Below are 22,094 nucleotides of genomic sequence, written 5' to 3'. Positions count from 1 at the left end.
TAAACATATATATGTATTTCATATGTATGATTGATTCTTAGAGTTGCTTGCAATAAGCAACATTTATATGGTCATATGCACATACGTATTGAGCCATTGTGATCCTCTCCTAAGAATAGCTTCCCTTGTTCTTGCCATGTGAATGTTTAGAGTGCTGTTAGTTAATCATATCCAAGTGCAATTATTTGTCTTTTATTATCTATTGGATTAACTTGTAGATTTATGGACATATCTAGTTATTAGAAATGAGGAAAACCATGTAGCATATATTTAATTGGATCAAGCTTATTTCACTTAATATCATTTTTTCATAGTCTTTCCATTTCTTCAGGAATGGGTAATACCATTCTTTCCAATGGAAGCACAGAATTCCATCAATAAACAGAATTGAAGATCCAGAAATGAATACACTCCTATAGGCACATAATCTTTGATAAGAAAGCCAGAAACACAGGATGGAAGAAAAACAGCCTCTTCAAAAAATTGTGCTGGTAGAATTGGCTGTAAACAGAAAACTTAAGTTAGATCCTTATATATCCCCCTGCACCAGAATTGATTCCAAATGGATAGAAAACCTCAATGTAAGTCCAGATACCTTGAGAATGTTATAGGAAGACTTAGGAGACACATGAGGTCTCCTTGGCACAGGTCAAAACTTACAAAGTAAGTCTGGATAAATGAGATTACATCAAAACAAATTAATCATTTGTCAGACTCAAAAGCCATGAAAAAAATGACAGTGTAGTACACAATTATTAGGGAGCAAACCTACAGATGAGAGTCTCAGCCAATGCTTAACCCTTTCTTCCTTTTCTTTTTTCATTTTTTTTAATTGTGGAAATAAATACAGAGGAGTTACAATTACATGGGAAAGATAACGAGTACATTTCTTATCAAGCATTGTTGCATCCTCTTTGTTTCCCCTTCCCCTACATTCCTATACACCCTCACATCCTCTCACCTCTTCTCCCCCACCAAAGTTGTAAAGTTTGTTTTTTGACATAACTACTTGTACATTCTCCCTTTTCTAACTAGGTTATTTATACTGGGTTTACATGAATGTAAGAGTTTTCTGGTGGGGATTAGTCAGAAAACAACTAATGCTAAGACAGAGATAGTATTTGAAATAAGTTGTAGCTGGAGAAAGGGAAGGATTAAGGAAGGAGGGTCTAGTTCAAACCCTTGGCTTGGTACAAACTAAGTAAGGTATATCTGCACCAGGGAAGGGGGATAAAACAGGAATGGTTAAAAAACAAAAGGGCTGCTCTGAAGCCTCAAAATAAGGACCCCAGTCTGTGTCAACCCAACTGTCTCTACTATGAGGTTTTATTTAAAGTAACAAGCACCATTTAATATTTTTGCAGAGTGGGATGGTGCATAGTCAAAGGCAATATCTCCTATGTCAGGTAATCCAATCTACTCTTTCATGTTACCCAATAGCCAGGTTTCAATACAAATGAATACAATGAGATTGTACAAATGAGACTGATTTTTTCCTCCATTTAATAAAAATTCTGTCAAATGATTTCTGTCTTCAAGTTGTTTACACATTTCTCGTGATTTTTTCCATTATCTTGTCTTCATTATTGAGGTTCATAATACTTTTTTGTTGTTGTATTGTGTTTATATGTCATTTTTAGGGTTTAAACTCGATGTTTCTCCCTTGTATTTTTTGCTCATGGCAGATAACACTCTATCCTTGAGCCACATTCTCACCTTCTGTTTCTTCACATTTATGTCTGTTTAGACTGACATTGAACTAAATTATTCAGGTTTATCCTCCTGAGTTCTAGGATTGTACACATGAATAACTAGCACCAATCTTTGCTTTACAGTTAATTATGTGGTAGAAGAAAGTGGAAGTATATTTGTGTTTAGTGTGCAATTTTCAAATACAAGTTTGAATCAACTTGATATAATGTAACTATTAACAATTTTAAGAGTTAAATCAATGAATATTACACATTCCCACAGAAATATAACTGAAAACAAAAGGCATAATGGTTTTCTTAAAACAAGCAATGGAACCATGAATTTCTTTCACTTAACAAATCATGTTTTATATAACTTTAATTATCAGACTTCTTTGACTAAAAGTAAATCTATTAATTTTATACCACAAGATACAAAGTGATTATAGTTAAGAATAGATATTTCATCAGAGTCAGAAGAAAAGTTTTCGAGCATCCTCACTATAAAGAAATTTAACATGCAGAAATTAATGGATACAATGTAGCTTGATCATTGAGCAACATATAAATGAATGGGATTACCATTCCATACTTCATAAATGTGTAAAAAATAATTATGTAGCTAGGTGCCAGTGGCTCATGCTTATAACCCTAGCTACTAAGGAGGCTGAGAGCTGAGAATCATGGTTCAAAGCCAGCCTAGGCAGGAAAGTCTGTGAGACTATTATCTCCAATGCACCACCAGAAAAATGGCAGTGGCTCAAGTGCACTAGTCTTGAACTGAAAAGCTGAGGAACATTGTCCTGGCCCAGATTTCAAGCCCCACGACTGACAAAAATTAAAAATAAACATTTATAAATTAACAAATACTTTGACATAAGTGTTAAAATATATATTCTAAAAAATTTTAAATACTTACTAGATATACTAGTTTATATAAATATAGAGAAGTGTTTTCTGGATTTAGTTGTCATTGAATCAACTTTGTAAATCACACGTTTCTTACTCAATTCATATTTGTATGTTTATATACTTTAAAACCTTAAATATAATTAACTGATAAGTGATAAACAGTGCTGTTTTAGGAATCTCCCTTGGCTTTCTAACATTAACCTTTCTACCTTAAAATCGATATGCCCTCCAAACTTATCAGAAGTTTCATCTCATTGGAGCAGAAAAGTTTAAGCCATAATCTTTGTTTGGAACAACTATAACATTTTACATATATTTCACTTTTAGTTTAAGAATCAAAACAAGGGGCTGGGAAGGTGGCTCAGTGGTAGAATGCTTGCCTTGCATGCCTGAGGCCCTGGGTTTGATTCCTCAGCACCACATAAGCAAAAAGAAAAAAGCCAGAAGAGGCTCTGTGGCTCAATTGGTAGAGCACTAGCTTTGGACTGAAGAGCAGAGGGACAGCGCCCAGGCCCAGAGTTCAGGCCCCATAACCGGAACCCCCCCCCATAAAAAGAACCAAAACGTTCAAGTTATCGTAACAAAGCTAGTAATTCCAGTAATAGCAAAAAGTCTTATGAGCTTTTCAGTCTCTTAAGAGATGAAAATCTTTAATTATACATCTATTTTTTTCTGCCTAATATCTTAGGAAGATCTTTTTGTGTAACCTTGTGTTCCTGATTAGAAAACCAAAAAAGGGCAATAGTGAAAATAGAAAAGGAAAATACTTGAATACATTTAAAAAAGCAATCACAGACACTCCTATTTTCACCGGGTTCAATGAGTATATACATTAAAGTATCACGTTTTTGTTGCATTAAAAGAACAATAATTAAACTTTAATTAGTAGTGACGAAGGGAACAGAAAACTTTGTTTGAAGACAGCTTGACTTTGAACAATTCAACATAAGCATAATGTATTTATCTTGTTTTTCTAGGTAATTGCCAAAATAATAGAGAACAACACCCAAAGACAGGAAAACACCTAAGCCAAACCAGTAAACTTTTGTGTATAAAATAATTGTGTGGGTCTGACTCTTTCAAAGTCAGGCTTGCAAAGAGGGAAGTGTATTTGCTTTGGTGTGAACAATAAAAAATATGAAAATACTTTATTAATCTTTATCATATCTTGACTAGGACTTCTCGTGTTGGAGAAGAGGAAAGGTATAAAAACTTCAAGATTGTTTGACTATTCCACAAAATCATTCTTATTTATCAGCTATCTGGGTTATAAGCTGCAAACCCTTGAGTATTAATAAAGGGTCATTTCCTAAGAGAGGAAAGTTGCTGTGTAAACAAACCTAAAATATCCAAGGCTTAGCATAGTGGAAGCTATTTTCTAGCTATATCACAAACTGTAGGTGTAGATTTTGTTTCCCATTGTTCCAGGGGACCCATTTTTGTTATCTTTTTTTCACCATCTAGTGATCCTATAATATCCTATACCATCCTGGTATGGCTGTATCTTTACTGGATTCTCTAATTTCGGTTGGAAATTTAGGAGGGTTAGAAAATAGACTTTCTGTTTCTGTTTTACCTTATTTTTTTATTACTTTAGAAACTGTAACACAAAATGACAGGAATTATCTTTATAATATTAGGAGACAGTCTACATTTCCATATTCTTACCCTAGGCTTCTACATAACTTTGGTCCTTAGTGATCCCCAAATGTGAAAATAAAGGAAGGGAGCTTCTTATTTAAATATTATTTAGAATTTCAAGACTTGCTTTATGTAAGGCCCTTAGTAGTATGTACATCATACATGTGTACAAAGCCGGTGGCCAAATTTTCTTATTCTCAGAATCTAGGGTATGTGATGTCTCTGTAGTTGCATCAGGAAAAGGCTGTAGTTTTGAATTAGTTTACTAATCCAAATCTGCTGTAAAAAATTCTACAAGTTAATTGGCTTGAATAATGCCTGTTTATCATTTTATAGTTCTAAAGGACAGAAATCTAAAGGAAATCTCACTAGATTAAATACAGCCACCTACAGCGCTAACATATTTTTCAAATAATTCTAGTGGAAAAGGCATTTATTCCTGTTCTGTTTTCCAGAAATTCAGAATCTGAGTTGTTGTTTTTTCCTTTATCTTCGAATGTAGCATCTTTACTCTTTCTGATGTTTGTTACCTAATCATGTGCATACCAATTACACCTGGGACTTTTAAGTATCCATTTGAGTATACTTCCCCAATCTGACAATTATTCAAATATGTTTTCCTTGGGTAATGAAAGGTGATTTAATTTGTCAATTAAGCCCTCTACTTACAGTCAGCATTGTATTATTGTTACATCAGAATCCTTCCCTACAAGCAAATGAATATGAGAAAATGAAAGAAAGGCATTAAAGCAAATTGTCTTTTTAGGCATTTAATCGTAGTGGTGAATGTCCTGTCTGAACTCTTCAATTCAATAAAAGCTTGACGTTTATAAGAGCACTTGCTACATATCAAAATTTGTGGCAGGTTGATTAACAGGGTTATTTCAGCATGGAGATATCCCTAACAAAAATGAGATTTCAATATAGTATATGGCAGTTATGATGTTTCAATGACTATTGAGGCATTTTCTATTCTAAAAATCACTTCGAGGAGTCTTTAGTCACATCAGTAAAGCTATATGTTTAAACTAATACTTGGTGTTACTCGTCCTACATTTATTATTAATAGGCTGATAAGATAAGATATCCGAACATATCCAAAGATATTTCTATAATATCCTAAACTGATGTGGATACATGGGCCACTCATTGGAAATGTAGGACAAATTAGGGTTGTCTGTGCTGTAGTTCAATCCATAATCTCCTGGCTAAACAAAGGCTTCAAAAATATTCACAGAATTCCTCTAAGTAAAGTTCAGAACAGTTATATTTGTATAACTCTTCTAAGGTCAGGATAAAAGCATTTGTTCCCAACATTTAATATCAACAGGATCTGTTGAATTCATGGATACAGAATTTTATGGCTTCACATTCATATCTAAAAATTTTATCAATATAATTTTCACCAAAACACTGAATTGAATTTGTCTATGTCCTTTTAATTTTCAAATCCAAGTAGTATATTTCCTTGAATATCTTCCTGCAAATTCTTTCCTTCCTTTATTTCCATAAATTTGTGTTTATTACTTTTTTGTTTCCTTATTTATCTCTTCCATCATGTCCACACTGCTGCTCACATTGCTCACACTTGTGTCTGAAATTTACTTTTCCTCTTCCCTTCAATAATGCCCCTAATTTTATTATTCTTTTTCAGATTTCTGGCCATGGATATTTTGATGATGTCTAAACAGACCTATCTTTCCATCTGTTTAATATAAACTTTAGAACTATCAGAATTTTTTCCCCTAAATCCATCATTTCCACCTGTGTTCCTTATAACTAAGAATAACACTAACACAGTTCCCAGCCAAACATATGGAAGCATTTTAGATTTCTTCTTATACTTCTACTCCTTCACATTAGATAAGATGAATGATCAAGTTTTTCTCAGTTTCTGTCACTAATATTATTTGTATGTACTCCTTTTTATGCCCCTGGCACCAGCCTGTTTCATTCACTCATCACTGTCACCTAGTCCTAAAACAACCATTTCCAAAATGGCATTTTCCCCATAGTCTTTTCATATTGGTCCTCTCCATCACCAAATTACTCTCCTTGTAAGCACACAGAGTGAAGAGCTCAGACAAAAATTCTAGTTCATTATTTCTTCTCTACATTGACTGTTGGCCTTACATTTCTCATCTGTAAATGAATGTAATATACAAGAAATAATGAAGAATATATTTTTTGACGTGTAGAGAAAGAAAAAATGAAAACTGAAGTGTCCTTACATTTTCGACCTTAGCTTTCAAATAAGGAAAGAGTCAAATTCAGTTTGTTGGTATAAAGTCACAAATTGTTTCATGCAGAAATAAAAATAAATCTTACCTCCTGGCTTTAAGGCCTATGTACTATTAAGGTAACTACAGATATGTAAGTGGTTTTACGTAAATTGTGTCATGCGTGTACAGCTGTAGTGAAGAACATACTTTTAATATATCATTGGAAAACATTGGTGATTGAATAGTATCTATAGGAGAATGTTATTTGAACTAACCACACTAACTTGAAAACTACATCTTAGTCCATCAAATCTGGAAATAAACAATTTTATTTATAAGAAAATAATAAAACCAAGAAAAGTGAGTATACATTAGGGAGACTGCAGAAATAACATTAGCGTTTTTACAGTCTCTACTTATTTATGTGGTTGTATTTCTTCATATTGAAACTCTGCTCTTGTTATTCTTATTGTATGTAATCCAATGCTGTATATTACTATGTATTCAATGTGGGAAATCTAGCTTCAAAAACGTAAAACTTTTTCCTTTTCAATCACAATATTGTCATTAGCAGGTTACACTGTGGTCATCATCTTCACCAAAATTATTGTTAGCATCATAATTGGTAACTATGGAAAGTCTGATATGTATGTATGATTTTGCAATTATTTGTATATTGATTAATAATTTTAATGTTACAAATGTGCATGCATCCATATTAGAATTTTGAACAAATAAAGAATCAAAAAAAACTAAGCCATAACAGGAAAATTGACTGTGCTTATAACAAATGTGCTTATAACAAATTATGGAATAGATTTTTGAAGGATTGCAAATTCCTAACCAGTATGAATTAACTTCCTCTCTACCCACCACTACACAAAAATATTTAAGAGTTTGAACAGAATTATTTCAAGTAATATATTGTAAATGTTACTAAAATATCATGTGTATATCTAAAATTCCCTTGAAAGTAATAAACTACATTCTATTGAAATATTTGTTATTTTATTCTAGGAAACTTTTGGGAAAATAGACGGTATGTCTTTGAAATGAAAAAGTCAAAAAGAATAGCATAAAAGTTTTAAAGGGAGTCTGTCTTCAGAAATATATATATATATATATATATATATATATATATATACATACATATTATGTGTATATATATATATATATACATATTATGTGTAAAAAGACAGACATTTTTAGAGATAATTTGTCATCAGAAATATAAACATATCTCTAAATTTATGTACAGAACGATGTACATTATAGTTTAACAAAAATCTTAAAATATAATTAAAATTTAAAATATACATCAAACCAAGTGCCAGGGACTCACGCCTATAATTCAAGCTATTATGGGTAATGAGATCTTAGAACTGTGTTCAAAACTAGCCCAGACAGAAAAGTACTTGTTAGATTCTCATCACCAATTAACCACTAAAAACAAGAGTTAGCTCTGTGACTCAAGTTGTAGAGTGCTGGCTTTGAGCATAAAAAGGCTTAGGGACAATGCCCAGGCCTTGCAAACAACAATAACAACAACACAATATATCACATTAATTTCATAAAAGCATCTTTTAACTGCTATGAACATTATTTAGAAACATGAATACATGCCCATGGAAAACGTTAAGTAAAAATTATAAAATATTTACATCCATGTTAAAGACGTGACTATTCAGATTGTTTAAGAAATTTAGGTAATGATTAGAAATAAAGAATAATGATTATATATTGGGACTGATCTTTTATTCTATTTTATGATAGTAATAAAATGATATTTGTAATGATTATATAAAATTACTCTTCTTTGGTATTGGAAATATAATAAGTGTTAAACATTTTTAAATGATTTCCATAGGAAAGGATCATTTTCATAATGGTATCAATTCTTTTGTAATTTCAAAAAAATTAAGAAAATTATTCCAAGACTGGTTTGCTCCAAGACTATATTTGTTTGCTTGTTCAAATTTTCATATGTTGGTAGAAATTAAAATTTCAAAAATTCAGTGGATGTTGGCATTCAGGAACTTCTTCATAGATACTAATATTGGAGTCCCTTAAGTGGAATTATTTTGTTTCATTTGTTATTTTCACAAATAAATCAAGACATTTGTGTATTTTGTTTCTTTTCACTGATATTGGCTCTTATCTTGAGAATACTTTTTCCTAGCAAAGTAGAGACAAGCACTTTGATTGAGCAAGTGACATATGATTTTCATAAAAAGCAGATGCATAGATTTGGGTCTTTTGTCATTTGCTAACAGTTTCTTCCAGAAAAGGTTATCAATTACTTATAAGTGATGCATAATTCCTAGATATTCCATTTATCACATACACTTTTTGATTGAGTTATCTCTTCCTAAACTCAAAATAACAACCAAAAACCCCAAAATAAACAGAAATCACATCTTTGTTTCAAAAGCTGTAGTTTACAAAGAATTTTTAGCCAACACCGAAAACATCTTTTTAGGTATTCTGCAATCTGTGTGAAGTATTTTTAACAAGAGTTATTTTTTGCTTACATGAAATTCTCATGCATAAATTATCTCCTTTTATTGTATATATTTTAGTGCTTTGGAAATGAATGGTACGATCATAGGTTTTCCAAGCCTAATATTTACAAACTTGCATTTCTTCAACTAGAAATGCTGTAATTTTAGAACAGACATTAAAATACATATAAAATTCAATTACAGGAATTTGTCCAGCATACATCCTCTATAGTGTGTCTTTTCAAAATTTGTTTTGAGAGATTATTTCCAGGGTCTCACACATAATATTCAAGTCCACTGTCAATGAACTACATTCCTTGCCCAAAAAAGATTTCACTTCTCTTTAATATATACATGTAAGTGTAATGGCTGGATCCTATACAATTCTCTTTAACCTTTTGAAGACTTGAAAACTTGCTTCCTAATATAATTGCAGTATTATACAAATCATTCTGCTATGTGGACTATATCAATTTCTCCACAAATGCATTACTATATTTTGTGTCATCTTTTTATATGATGGTCATATTAGTGAGTTTTCTTTTTAATTTTTCTTAGATACTAAACAGGAGCTTAATTCATAGGCTCCTCCAATTGACTATTAATTTACATACGTTCTTTAAAGAAATATCATGTTCAGGAAAATACTTATATAGAATTAGAAGATATAAAAGTACCTAATTCTCAGGATCATTGTAGCGTTAATATTATAGCATTAACAAATGTGTGCCGTCTATCTGGTGGATATGCTTTCACTTCTTTCATAGAATTATGAAAGGTTATCAGTTGATATTAACCAGTTTATTCTTGCTTTTCTTTAGCCAGTAATGTTTTCCATGTCAAATTTTTAGAAACCTTCACGGATGCAATGTTGTAAATTTTTACATTTATGTTTTATAGGTTTTTATATTTCACACTTAGTTTGATAATCATTTTTTATTTTTAATTTTTGTATATGGTTTGAGGTAATAGTCTAAGATCGTTCTTTAAATCTAGAGAGGCCACAGTGCCAATACACCCATTTAAGATTCTATTTTTATTTCATAAAGTCATGGCATCCTTTTAAAAATCTATTCACCATAAAACTATGAATTTATTTTGATAAATGTCTTACATTCTTCTATGTGTCTGTTCTTATAGTAGAGCTATGTTGTCTTCACTACTAAACATAGTAATAAGATTCAAATCTAGTATGAGGGCTCAAGCTACACCATTTTACAAGATTGTTCTGACTGACCTGTACTTCTTCAATTTACATACAAGTTTATTGAGCAGGTGGACCAATATTCTACAGAAATATCTAGATGTTTGCTAGTCACTCATATTTTGTACCTTGTGAAACACAAGAACCCAAATATTATATATAGAAAAATGTCTTTAGAGAATGCTTGAAGCATCTAAAATTAATTTAGGAATGAGTTAAGATTTAGATAACACTATAGCATAATAAAGCTGAATGATAATGACTTGAATTGTAATACAGAGGAGAGTGAGAGGGGGTAGAATGATGAACCACATAGGAGCTGTATGTCATTGTTATTGTGTTTCAAAAGACAGAAAGACTTTAAAGAAGAGAAGGAGGATAATAATCAAAGTGTTCTGAATCAAGTTTCTTTTTATCCACCTAGTAGTGTGGACTGAGAGTCAGAGAAGGTGCAAAAAATAAAGCATTGTATGGACATGTTACAATATAAAGAAACTGTAATAGAATATGACAATTAAATTCCAAAGAAATAAGAGAAAGAATGGGTAAACTCTAAAGGCAAAAAGAATGAAGAAAGAAATAAAGGAAAGTAAAACCTTTATCAATAAGAAAGGCAAGAGTTTGGAAATGGAAAGGCAGTGGAAATATTCTATGTAACAATACAATAACAATGCAAATCGCTAACGTGGATAGACTATGGATCACATTTTATCATATATAATTTTGATAAAACATACTAGGAATGAAAATTTAGAAGTCATAATTTAAAACACTATTTACATTTTAACTAAACTGTAGAGTTCAATGGTAAAACCTTGGCCTAGCATATGTGTAACAATGGTGTGATCTGCCAAGGATTACGAAGTACACAGAAAGCACACACACACATAAAAACACATAAACCCACACAGACCCACACACACACCACATACACACATTTGGAATATTGATATTATCATATTAAACAGAGGAATTTATCACTAATAGTAAAAGTAGGTTAATATATGAAATAATATTGCTCATACTATTTAAAAGTTTAGTAGAAATAAAATAGTCACAATATACTTGAATTCTTATAGATTAAGTAAATTGAAAATTAAGAAATAGAAGACTGGAGAACCTTTGCAAACCGGTTTTAAATAATAACCATTTTGAAACAGGTATCCTTTTATTTTGACAAAAGATTGATGTTATTGGTGTTTTAACTTAAAATTTAGAATATGAAAACCAGGTGTTCTATATCTCACTAGGGATTGCTATATCTCTAATCATTTCACTCTGGATATTTTTTATAATAAGATCTCATAGTTTCTCAAGTTCTCGCGAATTACAAACCTATATGCAGTTCCTACCATAGGTAGAAAATGAAAGCTACAAATCACCATGCCCAGCTCAAACTTTTTAAATTCAAGTACAAATATTTACAAAAAAATGACCAGGTAATGAAGCCTTTCTTAATAAAGTATGTGCTTCTTGAAAATACAGAAAGTATTTGTTACATGGAAAAATATCTTTAGAAATATAAGAAAATAAATTTATTTAAATTCACCAACCATACAAAAATTGAGAAAATAATTTTAAATATTCACATGTTAAATATTTTAAAAGCAAAATATACGTGTCTGAATTATTTACATGTGTAAAAATCATTCACAAGTAAATTAACTAATCCTACAACTCTGAGAAAAGCACCCTAAAGAAACAAAAGAAAATAAGTTATTAAGTTCAAATCTTGAAATTTAGAAAATAAAATGAAGTGTACTCTTTAGTTGGCTTAAGTAACTGTAAACCATTTATGTATCAATGTTATAATAAAATTCATGAATAATGAAAGCAAAAGTACCCATTGATCAATAGCAACAGCAAAAGCATCAGCAGTTGTTTGAGTGTAGAATAAAAATCGATGGCGGGGATAACAACATTCCTTCCATAAGAAATGAACTCATTACCTTACTTATGTAACTAACCCTTGTGTACATCACCTTTACAATAAAATTAAATTGAATTTAATAATAAACAAAATAATATGCCAATCAAGAATTCTTAGAAGCAATTGGTTAAAAACTTTGTAAAAAACTGCTCCAAGTACCCAAGGAATATACTTTGATGATACTAGTTAAATACTTAAACTTCAGCAGTGCTCAAAAAGTTTAAAAACTGTTACACAGTAAAGTAATAAATCAGAATAATAAATTACTATAATAATCATTAGGTGAATTTTTAATGGTAGTCAATTATGTAAGAAATGAGGCAAATTGCCATTCGTTTGCACTTAATAATTGAAAAAGAATTTTCTAGGTCTTTTTAAATATATCACAAGTTTAATGAAGAAACTATTCTGCGACATCGTAGCATAATCAGTTAAAGATGATATTAGAGCGAAAAACAGATTGTACTATGTTTTTGGATGTTAATGTATATACTTATTTTGGTTGTGGGAAATTGTGGGGATTTCAACTTGGGGTATTATTCTTGCTTGGCTGGCATCATATCAGTGTTTAACTTTAGGATAGGGATTCACTTTCGACAAGAACATTCACCTGATCTGTTGTTAGCCTTCCATTCATCAATGGTATCAGAGTTGTATACCAACTTATCGAGCTTCTTACCTTGGCTGGCCTGGATCTGCAGTCTTTCCAATCTTAGTTTCTATGTAGTGCAGGATGGTGGAAATGATCCAATGCACCCAGCTATAGATAGAGATGGAAGTCCACTAAAATTTGGCCTGGGTTCTGGTGCCAAGCAGTAACAGTATTTTTAAAGCAATTAGACATATATATCACTTAGACTTGTGATTACCTCAGGCAAAGAATTAAAGAGCAGTGAAGCACAGAGGACAGGCAGAATTTTAATTACCTACTCAGAGGCTGAATCAGCATAGCTTGCTACTCTGGAGGCTGAGATCTGAAGACCACTGCTCAAAGCCAGTCCATTCATGAAAATACATGCGATTATCTCCAAAAAACCAGAAGTGGAGCAGAGACTCAAGTGGTAGACCACTATCCTTGGGCACAGAAGCTTAGAGCTAGTGCCCAGGCACTATCAAGCCTCAGGAATGATGAATACATGCATGAGCACATGAACATGCGAGTGTGTGTGCACACCCACAAATACACACCCAAATGAGTATTTCAATGCAGAGTCCTTAATTTTTTCACCTTGCTGTACTTTATTTCCCTGTATTTGTTCACCAATTAACAAAATCAGCTAAGCACCTATTTACATACAACTCATTATGTTTCTCTAAAATCTACTCTCTTTTTGGAAGCCTGCTTTTATTTCATCCAAAAGGAAATTATTCAGGAGGTCAGTTCAGCTCCTTCAACTCTGTAGTGTTAGATGATTGTTTAGGTTCTTCCTAGCAATATGATTTTTTGAAATCGTACATAAAGCAGCATATTTCTTTCACGAGAAGGGAAGCCTCTGTCAAACAATTAATAATAGGGTTTTCTCCTCCTGGCAAACATCTGTAGTTTTATCATCTTCATAAAATTCATGATCAGTCTGTGTATGCCAAAGACTGCTCTGAAAATAAAAAGACCCTTCTCAGCTCTTAGCGTTCATATGCCATTCATAGATATGAAGGTGTTTAAATATTATTGAAATTTCTTTGGACTAAATAATGTTCACCTTGAATATCTTGAGAAAGAAAAATTGGTTTCTCAGCCCTTTTGGTAAGAACTGGAGTGAAAGAAACAAAAGGAAAAATAAGGAAGAACTAAACACATACATTCAAATGAAACAAGACAACCCAAGAAAACACAAATTAATTCAGTACTCAAGAACCTGCAGGAAATGCAAAGATTTTTTTTAAAAATCAGCTATGATAAGCTTATGAAAATTCTGACTCTATGGGAGTGCACTGTTGTGAGGATAGTGGTTAAATCCCAGACTGAACAGAAAGATCTGTACACAATGTCAGGCACCTGTTATTCTAAATTCAAGGAAGAATAACATAAAGTGGACTGAGCCCACGATCATACCCAAGTAGGAAGCCAGATTCTATCTGAAAATTAATCTGGATAATTTAGGGCTGGGGCATGACAAAGTGGTAAGAACACCCATGTAGGAGACACAAGACACCCAATTCAAACTCTAACATTATGTGTATTAAAGAAAAAACCTATTACTTTACATAATTGGAACAATAATAAGATTTGAGTATTTGAGTGGAGAAAAATCCATGAGACAGATAGAGTGAACCCATGTTGCAATGCTTTCTACTTAAATGAAAATCTTATGTGATACTCCAGGCATAACAGAGTTACCTTGCAAATGAGCATAGATGTGAATTTGGGTGATGGAAATACTCTACTTACATAGGGGTAAATTAAATATTTTTTTGGTAGATTTTAGTTCTTGAACTAAGAGCCTGGGTGATGTCCCTGAGCTTTTTCTCTCAAGGCTACCACTCTACTACTTTGAGCCACAGTCCCAATTCTGATTTTCTGTTGGTTGTTTGGAGATAAGAGGCTCATGGACTTTCCTGCCCAGCATGGCTTCAAATCCTGATCGTCAGATCTTAGCCTCCTGAGTTACCAGGATTCCAGGCATGAGCCATCGATGTTTTTAATAAGTTAGTAAATTGTACAGTTACAGAAATTATAAATTATCATTATAACCTGTATAATATATGTGTGTATGTACATATCAATGCAAACGGAAAGAAATATTTTAATATATTCAAATCATCCTTCATTATACAATAAAATGGCAACAAACATTAATGAGGAGCAAAACAAAGGGAATTGTCACATGTTTCTTGTTGTTGAATGGAATATGAATTGTGAGAATTAGTTTGTGAAAACCATCTTTCCTTTAACAAAATGGATAATGGCTATTAATTCCAATACATTTATTTACCCATATTGTGCATCCTCACAGATAGTGTCAAAATCAAACCACATATTTTGTCTTTGTATTTAAATCACCTGTTATAATTTAGGGGATAGATGAAGTAATCAAATAAAGATTAATATAATAATAAGTGAGGTTATGAGTCAGAAATGATAATTATTTTAAATATGATAATAGCTAATTAAATTTCTTACATAAAATCTATTGTCATGTCTCTCATTCCCACATTACGAAAGTACATAGAAGGTTCTCACTAAATTATGTGTCCAATCATGAAAAAAATGTATTGAAAGAATATGGGCACCGTGTGGTTTTAGCTTATTGAGACTGATAGGAAATAGTGTGTTTTTGAGGACTTGCACAACGTTGTGATGGAGATGAAGGGTGGGATGTACTTATTCTGTAAAATTGGCTAGAGGATTGCTCCTGGAAAAATAGTGATGAATTCTTCCAAAATGTTACAGTAAAATCACTTTCACAACCATGTTCACTGTTGCACTATTCACCATAGCCAAGTTGTGGAAACAGCCAAGATGCCCTTTGGCAGAGGACTAGTTGGAGAAAGTGTGGCACATATACAAAATTGGATTGCTCCTATCCATAGAGAAGATTGTTACATCATTTGCAAAGAAATGGATAGATCCAAAAATATGTTAAATAAACGAAGTCAGAGCCAGACAAATAAAGGACCCATGTTCTGTTGTGTATTTGGAAGCTAGAACTTTATGCAAGTTTACACATCAGAATTAACCAAAGCATACTATTTGCAGAGGAGGAGTTAAAAGGTGTAATTTCTTATAAAATTGAACTTTTAATCCCACAAAATGAATACCAGGAAACTATCACTCAGAAGACGTGAGGGAAAGTCAAAGGGAAGAAATAAAGAGTGTTATGGAGGAAGAGTGTGAGGGCATAACATTCAATGCAGATAGTATGAAACTTGAAAAAATGAAAGTGGAATGTGGAAAGGTATGTAAAGATCCATTATACTCATAAACTGATTGTTGAATGGAAATTCCTCATACAACCATTTAATTAAAATTTAATTAAAAACAATGTAGACATCTAATCTTAAACTGTGTTCCCTTAAACCATGAGTCAATATAATAATTTCCTCCTCAAAAATTTTCTTTGCAGGTATTTTCCTTATAATGACAGAAAAGTGAACAACGCAATGAATATCAGTACATCACATTGCATATCCTAAATAGATGCAATATAAAAATCACATTGAAAATGTAAGAATTCATCACATGATAAAATAACAGGTAGAAAGTATCAAATGCTGATTGTTTTTCCAAGTACTTTACCTATGGTATCTAATTTAATCCTCACAATAATCCCATAAAGTGGAACTATTTCTATTTTTAATTCTCAGATGATGATACTGAAGTCTTCACAGTTGGAATTACTAGTATAATATTGCACACATGGTAAGTGTTAGCCTACAGCCAATTTCCACCATATCAAATAACCTCATTGTATTTTATGACTAAAATTCCAGCACGTTGCCTATTAATTATAGGCAAAAATCCCAGAATTATTTGTGTACATTCTGAAAATATTTCACTTTATCGTTGTTAGAAAATAGGTAACTAAGCCGGATGCTGGAAGCTCACACCTGTATTCCTAAGTATTCAGGTGGCTGAGATCTGAGGATCCCAGTTCAAAGCCAGACCGGGCAGGAAAGTCCATGAGACTCTTATCTTTAATAAACCTCTAGTAAACCGGAAGTGGCACTGTGGCTCAAGCGGTAGAGCACTGACCTTGATTCCAAGAGCGCAGGGACAGCGCCCAAGCCCAGAGTTCAAGCCCCACGACTGATCAAAAAAAAAAAAAAACTAAACAGGTAATTGTAATATGAAAACTAAAAGTTCATAAGCAATTTATACCTCACTGGTGAAAGGTACTGCTAAACTATAACATTCTTGATTTCTAGCTCAAAATACTAGAAATCACATTCTATCGCATGAGTCATCACTGCATTGCCTGGGGACCCCATGTCTGTTTAACACTGTCATACTGAAAGAATGACTTGCCCAGGCAGTCATTCCTGATGGAAACACATTGCAGGTCTTATGGACCAATCATTTCCACATTGTAGCCCACCTAAATTGTCTACCATTAGAGGTATTTTGATTGCTTTTTATACACAACATTTTGACAGAAATATACTACTTTAAAATATTATTAAAGTAAGACTGACATAAAAATCGCCTTTGGCTCCAGGTAAATATTTTACCTTTCATATACCCCAAAATGCAGTCTGACCTATCATTAATGTTAGGAATGAGAGGTTAAAAATCATAGACACCAAGACCTAAGCATGAATTAAAGACTCTCCAATTTGTGAATACAATTGTTTTAAAAAGACATCAATACTACTGCATTTTTAAAATTCTCTATGATAATGATAACGTTAATGATAATGATAAAGTATTAGCACTTGCAAATAAGTCATTTTCTTGGGAATAGGATACAAAACACAAGATTAATCCTAATCATTTTAAAAGACCTTTATTTATACTGCAAATTCCCTCTTAAAATTATAAAAGTTCTAAAACTAACTGAAGTAGAGAGACACAAAGAAAATAATGCATCATCTACATTCAAAGGTCTGTGTTAATAGAAAAGAAAGTTAAAACAAAAATTAGCTTACCAAATTCACTTACATTCTTTTATTCTATTTCATTTACTTTCATAACATCTGAGTTTTCATAAAATGATGCATAAAAAGCCTATATACCTACTTACATTTTCTGATCTTAACAATATTTATTTCAAAAATGTCTTTAGCTATATAGTCAATGAACTGAAATAGTACTAAAATATTCAAAGGCTTTTCAGTAATTTACGACTCACTCTGGGATGTTATTTATATTGGAAAAAATATCCAAAATGCGATAGTTAAAGTTGCGATAGTTACTTCCATAAAAGAGCCATTAGTGAAGATCCCTTTGCATTTACAAAACAACTTCAAACGCATCCACATTCTTGATGTGACACATGCTTTTTGTTTGTTTGTTTGTGAAATGTATATCTAACAAGCATTTCCACAATACTGATTTTCTGTCAATATGATGGGATATTCAAACCTAATAAATATGGGGTTGATTATCTTAGTGAGAATAGATATGAACTTACAAAGGAAGTTATTTTCAAAAGAAATCTGGAAAGAGTTTATCCACCTTGTGCTGCACAGAAATAACCAGAAAGTAATACTTGTGTGGTCTGGTCGGTCAAACTCACTCCATGAGTATATCTTAAATGTATAAACAATTTAAGAGGTCAAATACATATTTGTACTGACAATCATCTTACGGCAATAACTTGCTACCTAATCATGTCTGTATCTTCTCACCTAACATATAATAAGAACTGAATGTGGTCTTTTTTTATCTAAATTAATGTTGTACATGCTTTGATTATGATGATGTTATAATTTGACAACTAAACTGTACAGAAGGGTGGTTCCACTGACATGACATGACAGAACACTGATAAATAAAATATTGCAACACAATTAGCTCTTTTTAGCCTCAACTTGTCCACATTGGCAAGCAATATTGCCACATCACACGCACACATATACACATACATATGCGCACATGTACACAAACATATACATGCATGGTAAATTCAGGGTTTATTGTACAAAGAAGTTCAAATAAAATATTAGTGATTAGGACAAATGATAATTTTCCTTATTACAAAATAATACACAATCCAGTCACTACGGGTATTACATTTTGCTTGCTTTGCCACATGTGACCACTTAATTTATTTTAATTAATTAATTCATTCATTTGTTTGGTGTTAATATTAAGGCTTGAACTCAGGGCTTGGCTCTGTCCCAAAATTTGTTGTTTTTTCATTTTAGTCTTCTCAAGGCTAGCATTTAACATCTTGTACCACAGTTCCATTTCTAGCTTTTGCTGATTACTTTCAAATCAGAATCTAATGATTATTTTTTGCTTGGATTGGCTTCAAATCACAATCCTCAGATTTCATCTTTCTGAATAGCTAGGATTAAAGACATGAGCCAACAGTGTGGCTTCTACTTTTTCCTCTATAGTTATCTAAAGCACATACTTTGATAGTAATTTAAAACTTCTTAAGACCATAAACAAAAAATACCATGATATAATATGAGAAATCACTATTGAACATATGAACTTTAAGAGCTTTCTAATAGATCCATTAATTATTGTTATCCAACATTAGAAAAAATGTATAATGCAGTAGTAAAATAGAAGTCCTTTGTAGGACTACTTAAATTCCTTGATTTTTTAAAGACACTAGTTTTCATCTAAAATGCAGGCCTGTTTATTGTCTTCATGTGATTTTCATGATTAAAGTTGCTTAGTTACAAGTCGAAGAGGATTTGTAGTATTTGCTATCAATTAAATCTCACCTTTTCTTCTTGGAGAATATAATGATTAAAGCAATAATTCAGAATCACAAAGCAATAGTTCAGAATCACACTTCCAGCGCAAATGGCAATATCATTTTCCACAAAGTTTTGCCACAGATACAATCTGCCTGCCTTTTCTAGCTGCTTTCCTAGCCTGGACATATTCTTTAATTGTACAGGAAAAGTGTGATTCAACTGATTTCAGTCAGATCTGTTACTAGAATTATTAAGGATTTAGATTCTTGTCTGTAATTTGGTAAAAGTCATTTCTCTTTATGTAAGCTACTAACAATGTATGTACTAATTTCAATAAATACATACATTCTATTTCCAACTTTTCAAAAAATAAAATTTTGTTTGTTGTATAAATTAATCAGAGGTATGGATTTTGTGGCTAGCTAAATCATTGCACATCTGTCTCTCTCTTCCTTTCTCTCTTTCATGGTTCTCATAGATAATATGATTGCTTCATAATTATCTTAATTTAATTTGCTTTTTTATTTTTGGTTGCAACATTTCACTTTCTGCTCTGCCATTTCTTAAATCATTTAAATAGAAGGCATTGTTTCATATTTTCTCATTCCTAGAATAAGCTGAACCTGAAGACACCACTGGTCCTCATTTTCAGTCTGTACCTTTGAATACCAAGGAACATCTTTCCTCTTCTCTCCATCAATTCCCTATTCCCCAGTTAGAATAATTTAGAATAGTAAAAAGACAAAAAGAGAATATAAATGATGGTGAAAAAACATATGCAAATGTTCATTGGATATTTCTGACCAGTTCAAACTACGTGAACTACTAGGGAAATACATGGACACCTCATTCCTACTGGCTCTCAAAGTCATTGGTTAGGCAACTCATGATGATGAGGAACAAGATGAACAAGTGAGGAATGGTATCAATTGCAAGAAAAAAATGGAGAAGGATCCAAGCAAATTTCTTCTTTGGGCTGCCAAAAATAATCGGCTTACTACAGTGCAGAGACTATTTCTCAAAAATGCCACTCATGTGAATACGAGGTATGACAATGAGTATATCCCTCTTCATCGATAAGCCAACAGTGGACACTTAGACATTGTCCGTGAGTTGGTGGCTCAAGCGGCACATGCAATAACTGTAGATGGTTGGACAGCCCTTCACAGTGCATATATGTGGAATAATGCTAGAGTGGCTTCTTACTTACTTCATCATAATGTAGATACCAATGCCAAAACTGAAGGCCTCTTGACCCCCTTGCACCTTGCTGTTGAGAATTGAGATAGCAAAGATATGCTGGATCTCCTTCTGTTGAAGCATTATGTCAAACCAGGCCTGAAAAACAACTTGAAAGAAACTGCATTTGGTATTCCCAAAAGGATAAATATGTATCACTACATCTTTGAAGTTGTGGAAGGCTGTACAAGATGTTCTCCTAAGTCGTAATGGTTCGGTTAAGTTTCTTAAATTTCAAAAATGTCAGTACATACTTTGTGCACATACAAAATATTTTCACAATCCAAATAACAGCAATATCCTTTTTTGGACGGTTGTGGGGTTTGAACTTTGGGTCTTTGCGCTATCCCAGTACTCTTCATTTCAAGGCGAGTGTTCTACAGCTTGAGCTACAGCTTCACTTCCAGTTTTCTATTGGTTTATTGAAGATAAGAGCCTTATGGACTTTCCTGCCGGGCTGGCTTTTAACTTCAATCCTCAGGTTTCATCCTCCTGAATAGCTAGCATTACAGGCGTGAGCCACCGGCACTTACTGTAAAAATTCACGGATTCCGTGGAATTCTTCCAAGTAAATTGCTTGCCTTTGATTTCAAAATGTATTCAAGAAGTTTTGTATACATCTATAATGATATCTACAGACTTTGTGATTTTTTCAATCAGAAGTAATTTAAACTTATCTGTAGTAAAGAAACTAAAGTATTTCTGGTCATTGTCTGAAAAAAGCGTATTTTAAAATATTCTATATTCTATGTTTGTATAATGTCCATAATCTATTTTATTCTTCCTAGATATACTTTGAGTTTTACATTGTTTTATAATATGTAGGTTCATTAATGTGTCTTTTCAGATTGCATTCCATATAGAAACAGTTTAAGATTCCTTTTTTTCCTAGGTCCTTATAGTATGATGTTTTGGGGATAAAATATCAATGGTGTCAAATTTCAAAAGTTTTGTAAAGGTTATGTAAAAGGTTTTGTAAAGGCCTTTCTAAGGTGAAGATTTAATACACTGATGTCAAACTTACTTTTAATTATATGAATTACGTGTATTGTTACACTTCTAATTTTGTAATCAACTTTTTAATAACTGCTTTTCTTTTCTTGTATTTGAAGAATGAAAAATATGGAATACTTCATAAATCTACATATCATCCTTGTGCAAGTGCCATGTTAAACATTTATTGAAATTAGTGTATACACTGCTGAAACATGTAGTATCCTCTAAATTTAAGTAGTTAATGATGCAATCTTATACAGGCTTATATCCTTGTGTGCCTATTTGTAACAAGAAAACCTTATCGTTCCTAACAATGCTATTGATCTTATTTCCCTATAATTCTCGGAATAGTGGAAAAAATTATATTTTTCTGTCGATTGCTTACATTTGCAATTTTTTGTCAATGACTATTTATTTTTATTTTTTTATTTTTTACTATTT

The 22,094-nt window shown here is 32.2% G+C and overlaps 1 pseudogene; it reads right to left on the bottom strand.

Annotated features, from left to right (window-relative positions):
- Positions 1-21,773: 21,773 nt before the first annotated feature.
- Positions 21,774-21,872, bottom strand: LOC122127486 (annotated as a pseudogene).
- Positions 21,873-22,094: the final 222 nt, after the last annotated feature.

This window comes from Dipodomys spectabilis, unplaced genomic scaffold, assembly GCF_019054845.1.
Source record: "Dipodomys spectabilis isolate Male_0828 unplaced genomic scaffold, ASM1905484v1 ptg000301l, whole genome shotgun sequence".
Classification (NCBI taxonomy): Eukaryota; Metazoa; Chordata; class Mammalia; order Rodentia; family Heteromyidae; genus Dipodomys; species Dipodomys spectabilis.
The sequence above is the reverse complement of the archived record's forward strand: the minus strand, read 5'-3'. Positions and strand labels throughout refer to the sequence as shown.